The sequence below is a fragment of the Salvelinus sp. IW2-2015 genome, linkage group LG7, assembly GCF_002910315.2.
Source record: "Salvelinus sp. IW2-2015 linkage group LG7, ASM291031v2, whole genome shotgun sequence".
Classification (NCBI taxonomy): Eukaryota; Metazoa; Chordata; class Actinopteri; order Salmoniformes; family Salmonidae; genus Salvelinus; species Salvelinus sp. IW2-2015.
Window position 1 is genome coordinate 23344352 of NC_036847.1, and position 8399 is coordinate 23352750.

General features: G+C 44.8%; 1 protein-coding gene across 1 annotated transcript in view; it reads left to right on the forward strand.

The window, feature by feature from the left end:
- LOC111966621 (calmodulin-binding transcription activator 1-like) overlaps positions 1-7944 on the forward strand; it is a 166438-nt gene extending 158494 nt beyond the window's left edge. Inside the window, exons 16-17 of the mRNA XM_070444331.1 lie at positions 3669-3699; positions 6177-7944. The gene's annotated coding sequence lies outside the window, so the exon portion shown is untranslated. The remainder of the gene's footprint in view (positions 1-3668; positions 3700-6176) is intronic.
- Positions 7945-8399: the final 455 nt, after the last annotated feature.

The window sequence follows — 8399 nt, forward strand, 5'->3', positions numbered from 1 at the left end:
TGACTCTGTATATTCCCTCCTTTCTGGCCTTTTTCTGGCAGGTGCATTTATAGAAGAGATGACGCAGGCCGCCCCTTTTTCCAGAGTAAGTTCCGCAGCTACCCAGAGCAGAAGAAGTTCCAGCAGAGAGGCGGGCGGCCGTGCTGATCCAGCAAATACACCGCAGCTACAAGGAGTTTGGCAGGCTCAGGCTACACCGGCAAGGAGCCGCGCTGCCCTGGTGCAACACAAACTCAGGTATGCTTACACAGTGAACACTTGATGCATACACACAACACACGCCCAGGAAGCTAAACACACACATCAACACACACACACACACAGATACTACCACTACACTGACACACAGCAGCACAAGTAGTAAATGCACTGACACACACACACACACACACACCACAACACACACACAACACACACAACACACACACACACACACCACACAACGCACACACACACTCAGGTAAACTACAGTAAACACACACGCACGAGCAGGGGCTGAGCCTCATTACAGGATAGTATGTCTTCTCCACTTAACCTTGCAGACTTCACTTGGGAAATTTGTAAGGATGATCAACTGCAGTCCGAATGCAGTCCCCAGGGTCATGGTGTCCTCCTGTGCTCATGCATAACTGATTTAGATTTAAACATGCAAGAACTGTGCACAGTGTATATATTGATGAAGACACTACGGCTGTGTTTACACAGGCAGCCCAATTAGTATATTTTTGTACACTAATTGGTCTTTTGACCCACTCACATCAGATCTTTTCACACCCGATATTTTTCAAAGTTGTTCTGATTAATCAAAAGCCAATTAGTTAAAAAAATTATCAGAATTGGGCTGCCTGTGTAAACGCAGCCTAAGGCTCTTGAGGACTGGAGAGGACAGTACCATGCTATACAGAATCTCCAAAATAAAGTTTAAAAGCATGGTTGAATTTGAGATCATACACATAGGCTTACACACAACCACCAGATGTACTTTTATGTATGTGGACCCTTCTAAACAAGCCAGTGTTCCCTCTGTGTTTTGTGTGGTTGATAGAAGTTAGTCTGCTCACTTTAAGAGGCAGGATCAGGCCATGCAGGAAGATCTGAGGGTTTTCTACGCCGCCTCGCCCCGACAGCGTCAAGGCCCGCCCCAAATCATAATATTTTAAAAAAAAAATTAGGTTTGTTTATTTACACACAAACACACAACCATTCGCGTAGGGAATTTGAGATATATGAAGGGTTTACTACTAGTAGTGGCAAATGAGTATGCACAGATTGATAGACAGTTCTCTGTTTTCAGTATCTATTTATTATAATTTTTGGGCGATAAAAGGGTTGGTAAAATGAGACCCCCACCCCCTTCCAACCCCCCCTGCCCTTATCCTTCCGCACCCCCCCTCCTTCACCGCCCTCTCCCTACCTTTCGCAAGTTCTCGCCCTACGCGCTTCCTCCCCCTATTCTCCCCCTACCTTCTTTCTCCCTACTTCCTGCCCCCCTCATTTCCTCGCCCCCCCTACTTCTTTTCTGCCCCTACTCTCCTTCTCGCCCCCTACTCTCTTTTCCTTCCCCCCACTCTCTTCTCTCGCCCCCTACTTCTTTCCTCCGCCCCTACTCCTTTTCCTCGACCCCTACTCTCTTTTTCCCGCCCACTTCTCTCTGTACTCGCCCCCCTACTCTCTTTTCCTCGCCCCCCTACTCTCTTTTCCTCGCCCCCCTACTCTCTTTCCTCCCCCCTTCTCTCTTTCCTCGCCCCTTTCTCCTTTTCCTCGCCCCCCTACTCCTTTTCCTTTCCCCCCCTACTCTCTTTTTCTCGCCCCCTACTCTCTTTTCTTTTCCCCCTACGCTCTCTGTTTTCTCGCCCCCTACTCTCTTTTCCTCGCCTCTGCTCTCTTACCGCCCCCTACTCTTCTTTCTTCCCTACTCTCTCTTTTCCTCGCCCCCCTACTCTTTTTCCTCGCACCCCTACTCTCTTCTTCCTCGCCCCCCGACTCTCTTTTCCTTTCCCCCCTACTCTCTTTGCCTCGCCCCCTACTCTCTTTCCTTTCCCCCCTACTCTCTTTTCCTTCGCGCCCCTAACCTCCTCTCTCGCCCCCCACTCTTCTTTACCTCGCCCCCCTACTCTCTTTTCCTCGCCCCCCTACTCTCTTTTCCTTTCCCCCTACTCTCTTTCCTCGCGCCCCCTAACCTCCTCTCCTCGGCCCCCTACTCTCTTTACCTTTCCCCCCTTACTCTCTTTTCCCTCGCCCCCCCTACTCTCTTTTCCTTTCCCCCCCTACTCTCTTTTCCTCGCCCCCCTAAACCTCCTCTCCGTCCCCCTACTCTCTTTTCCTCGCCCCTTCTCTCTTTCCTCGCCCCTTCTCTCTTTTCCACGCCCCTACTTCTCTTTCCTCGCCCCCTACTCTCTTTTCCTCGCCCCCCCTACTCTTTTCCTTTCCCCCTACTCTCTTTTCCTCGCCCCCTAACCTCCTCTCTCGCCCCCTACTCTCTTTCCTCACCCCTTCTCTCTTTCCTGCCCCTCTTCTCTTTTCCTCGCCCCTACTCTCCTTTTCCTCGCCCCCCTACTCTCTTTTCCTCGCCCCCCTACTCTCTTTTCCTTTCCCCCTACTCTCTTTTCCTCGCCTCTTCTCTCTTTAACCCGCCCCCCTACTCTCTTTTCCTTTCCCCCTACTTCTCTCTTTTCCTCGCCCCCCTACTCTCTTTTCCTCGCACCCCTACTCTCTTTCCTCGCCCCCTACTCCTTTCCTTTCCCCCTACCTCTCTTTCCTCGCCCCCTACTCTCTTTTCCTTTCCCCCCTACTCTCTTTTCCTCGCGCCCTAACCTCCTCTCCTCGCCCCCTATCTCTTTACCTCGCCCCCCTACTCTCTTTTCCTCGCCCCCCTACTCTCTTTTCCTTTCCCCCCTACTCTCTTTGCCTCGCCCCCCTAACCCCTCTCTCGCCCCCCTACTCTCTTTTCCTTTCCCCCCTACCTTCTTTTCCTCGCCCCCTAGCTCTCTTTTCCTCCCCCTACTCTCTTTCCTCGCCCCCCTAACCTCCTCTCCTCGCCCCCCTACCTCTTCTCGCCCCTCTCTTTTCCCTCGCCCCTTCTCTCTTTTCCCGCCTACTCTCTTTTCCTCGCCCCCCTACTCTCTTTTCCTCGCCCCTACTCTCTTTTCCTTTCCCCCCTACTCTCTTTTCCTGCCCCCCTAACCTCCTCTCCTCGCCCCCTACTCTCTTTTCCTACACCCCTTCTCTCTTTTCCTCGCCCCTTCTCTCTTTTCTCGCCCCCCACTCTCTTTCCTCGCCCCCCTACTCTTCTTTTTCTCGCCCCCTACTCTCTTTTCCTTTCCCCCTACTCTCTTTTCTCGCCCCCCTACCTCCTCTCCTCGCCCCCACTCTCTTTTCCTCACCCCTTCTCTTCTTTCCTCCGCCCTTCTCTCTTTTCCTCGCCCCCTACTCTCTTTTCCCGCCCCCCTACTCTCTTTTCCTCGCCCCCCTACTCTCTTTCTCTTCCCCCCTACTCTCTTTTCCTCGCCCCCTACTCTCTTTTCCTCGCCCCCCTACTCTCTTTTCCTCGCCCCCCTAACCTCCTCTCCTCGCACCCCCTACTCTCTTCTCCTCGTCCCCCCTTCCTTTCCTCACAGTTCCTACTTGTGCTAATAGCTGTTTGGTATTGTTTTGCTGTTTATGCGAAGCCCCTTGATGGACCATAGACTGTTCAAGCGGGTGAGTGCAGCCTCAGCAACTCAGTTCGTGCTTCTCTCTCTTCCCTGTCCACACTGTATGTCTCTGCCTCTCTATCTCTCTCTCTCTAACAATAGTTTTATCTGCTGAGTCGTTGCCTTCATCCACTCTTTCTCTCTCCCTCTTTTTCCTCTATCTTTCGCTTTTTCTCCATCCATCTCTCTCTTCCTCTCTCTCTCTCGCTGTCCTCCTCCCTCTATCTTGTCCATCACTGTTGCTTGATGCCTGCTTGCATGAAGGCTGCCTACTGGAGCCACAGGTGGACTGACTGAGAAGCTCAAACTCAGATCAAATGTAACTTTACTCTTATTAAACTAACTAACCACTGCTTATGAATGACTATGTCACCGTAACACTTAACAGGCACCTCTTTCTCCCCTCTGGAAATGACTTTTATTTTCATTATTATATGTTTTGTTTTGTGTGGTTATGAAGATGCCTATTCACATCATGTTTACTATGTTGCATGACTGGTGACACCTCTATGGGCCTTGCTCTTTAAAATGTACCCCCAGGCATGCTATGGGACGGATGTTCTCTCTCAAACAGCTGCGCCCCACATGACACAGTAGAGGGGGTTATGACCCCCCTGGGTTTTGTTTACTGAAAATGTCAAAGCTCCTCTAGGCATTTCATTGGGAGCCCTCACTAGTTCAGGGCTGCTTCAAATACACATGCATCATCACTGAAAATATGATAGAAATTCCTCATGGGTACAAAATTTGTGTCTGTCTGACTACTCTTCCAGAAAGAMTTTGTGTCTGTCTGACTACTCTTTCAGAAAGACTTTGGGCATATTGACAAAAATACCCATATGACAGTTATCATCAGCCTCATCATCTGTATGAATCACAGACACTGTAGTTAATCTTCTGAGAAAATGGTGCCTTTTGAATGTATAATTTTACATTTAAGTCATTTAGCAGACACTCATATCCATATAGTTTTTGCCTAAAGTTACCATCTGTGTTATGTAACCATACCAAATGTAACATACCATACTAAATGGAGTGTCTCAGATTTACATAGATAATAATAGGAAATGCTCTGAGACCAGGTTGGGGTATGTTATACCTTAGAATATGGGTCACTGTGCTCCGAGAGCAGTTGAGGTAGATATAGTACTATAAAGATGTGATAGCATGCATGTTTGTTATGATCTGGGTTACAGTGATGTGATAGCACATGCAGGTCATAGTCAGACTAGCAGTACAACACAAACAATGGGAAGTCCCTCTACCTCCAGGGAGTTAGAACAGCAGGAGGTGTACCAGTAATGGATTCACACCTCAGGGGAACAACATCTCAGACTGAGAGGAAGAGGAAATGGCACAGTGAAAAACACTAAACCTACATACACAGCACTGTGGGGGCTCACCACTAAGCTCAGTGATACCAGGTGAAGGACATTGGGGTTATATACATGTATAAACTCATGTCAAATGGACTGCATTGTCCACAAATTGTCCACTCATTGTCCACTCGTCTTGTTTACCTATGAGGAAAAAAGCTCTCTCAGAAGCAGTATAGACCGAAGGGAGTCAGAGAATATACACCAATCTCAGTGTTGTGGTCAGTAGTACAATTACCACAGGGTGTGTCTATTGATTATGGTATGGAACAGTCATTGGCTAGTGACTTACAGTCAGATCTATTGAGTCTATTGTACATGCTGGGGTATAATGTCGTGTTTGGCTCTGGCTCAGTTTGGACATGGTTCACAAGTGGAATGCCAAGGTAATGTCACTTCCCAATACAAATGCAATACAAGTTTGGTTAGACTATTGTAGTCTTAATACATTTTCACCTCTTTCACAAATTGAATGCCTTCAATTTTCAGTTGTGTTTGTACTTCATCATTTAGTGATAGACGCAATAATACATTCCACTGATGAAATTAATTGACACACAATTCTTGAGTAATATAGTAATTTATTTGGTGCATAGCAATATTCCAAATACAAACYAATTAGTACATCTCTGCCTACCTTGAGGGTCTCTTTCAGCCCAACAAATATTTGGTGGACTTGTCAAGGGACTCCTGTTTCCTCTCCTGAGATTGGAGRGTTTAATTATCAAGAGACCTTTTTCCAATCACATTATATTCTCAAGAGTTTAAAAGTAAATCCAACTGCTTTAAGAACCATTCTCAAGTTTCAAAGTTAGTTGACCTATTAGAATATCAAGTACTGAAGGAATGGGTTCAGTGAGCCATAAGACGTAGTGATTTAACAGAATCATTTAGACTAGATGAGATCCAGTTAAAATAAAGATTTATCAATGTTTTCTTTCCAAATCAGCACCAGGTCCCGTTGACAAGGGCTATGTCGATCTTCATCTCTCTGTCTCTCTCGGGAATGGTTTGAGACAGAGTACAGAATCATCCTGTGAGAGGTGATCTGTGTTGGCGGTCATAGACCCCTGTTTAAATTACTTTTGTCTCTCTGTCTGTGTTTCAGAGTGAACGAATTGAAAAGGGCCAAGGAACATGAGAACCTTCAGAAGAGCCCCCTCACAATGTGACATCACTCTCCTCCTGACTCTTCCTGTTTTCTTTGTCCCTTTATACCCAAGACATTTTACAAGAGAAGAAGAAAAAAAAACAGTTCAGTGAAAACACTGCGATTATTATTACTACTACTACGGCAGCGTGGCCGACTCTACTTCTACTTCTAACAACAGCATTTTTCACGTTTATCTTTTCCCTCTGACGTTGTTTATGTTGGAGAGTGTAGAATTATAAACTAAGGGGAAGAAGCTGTGGGGGGCAGAACATTTGCTTCATGGCATTTTTTGCACTTTTTCATGGATTGTTTTGTCTTTTTGGGAGTATCGGAGTATAAGTTTAAGACGGTAAAGGAAGAGGAATGCTGGACATGTCTGAAAAGGTCCCTGTGGATCAAAGGAAGAGGATAAGACGCCAAGGATGGAGGCAGATGCCGGCCAGAACATAAGGAAACATGACAGAAGCAGAAACACATTTGGGACTTGGCTCTAATTGTATTTCATATGTTTTTAAGTGACTGATTATTCCATTTGAAGAAGAAAAAAATGTAACTAAATGAACCAAAAAATCTCGGTAATACATTGATCCATTTGCACACATACACTCCCTGTCGACAGTTAGATGAATACATTCAGTATGGTAACTCAAAATAGATCAAAATTCCCCTTCCTGTTACGCTGTGCTCTACCCCGCCAGTCAGTCCAAAGGGGTGGGGTTACATATGAATGTAGGAGGGGTGTGAGCAGAAATGGGTGGGGCTTATTAAAACAATGGCTTATTTTGTTATCTAGGTTTGGAGGGGTTATGTACTGTAAGGCAAGGGATAGGGGGATTCAATGGAATTACAATTCTTCTTATTTTTTTATATTATTATTTTATTCTCTTTTCTATTCCTCTTTGCTTGAATCTGTTTTGTGCTCATGCCCATGACCGATTTACAACTGACTTGTCTCTTCAAAATTCTGTGTTGTCGATTTGATCAAATATGCATGCCTATGGGTGAAGTCTTCACCTGCGTGCTGGAAGTTAGGTCTGTATTCTCTGAATTTCAATGTTTTGCTTTTGTCTTCATGTTCAAATGCAACTGAGTGGCCCATGTACCAACCTATTCTCCCAAGAGTCATACCCTCTAGTTCCTGAGATTATACCTACATCGTCCTCATCTTTTCTTTTTCTGTTGCCTTATTTAATTTATTTTCTCAGTATTCTAAAAAGAAAGAAAACTTGCCTCTTTTGTGTTGTAATGATTACAGTCATGAAGGTTATTGTTGTTCTTTTTAAATGAACTTCAGGGCCTGTGAGGGCTTTTGAGGGGAAGATCACATACATTGCCTTGACGTCTTAGAGATTCTTTGAGGGGTCCCTAAGCTAGTCCCAAAATAGGGGTTAGACAAATCCATATTTTTGACAATTGAGCAGTTTCTGTATATAAAGAAGGCTGAAGGTAGGGAAAAACATTTACCCAAAGGGGATTGTATTTTAGAAATATATTATTTTATTCATTAAAAAGGGGTCAAAAACAGGTATGAGACAAAAACAGAATATTTGTATAGTTTTGTTTGAATGCCTAAGAAGTATGGTTGTATTGTTTGTATATAGTGTAAATACCTGGGATAAAAATGAGCTATGTGCATGAAAAACATGAACAAAGGTTTAAAAAAAACTAAACAAAAGCAGTAGTGGCTATGCTCTGTAAAATTATTAAAAGTATTTCACTATAAGAGTATTTTATTTTATTTTGATTGTTCTTGGGAAAAACATTTTGCGAAAGCATGACATTATTGCAAATGCTAAAAACTTTTAAAAAAGATAACGTATTTAGAGTTAGGAGAAATCTGCAAAATTATCTTAAGACAAGTATGTTTATGTTTACATTTTTGTTTTGGGCTACCAAGAATCTTTTGCCAATGGTGCCAAGTAATGTGAATGCTATATTGCTTAGCAAGAGAATGAAGTTAATCTTAGCAGAACAGATAATCATACAATGAAATAGACACTAGCATTAAAGACCACAAGGTCCCATCCCAACTGGCAGAGGATCACAGATAGAGGTACACATTGCAGAGGGAGAAATATTTCTACAGCAACTTTTAAGTCTCTCATTTCTCTTCTGTTATCACACGTCAGAACAACCCAAGCTTTTTTGCCATCATCACAAAATACACAGGGATCACTC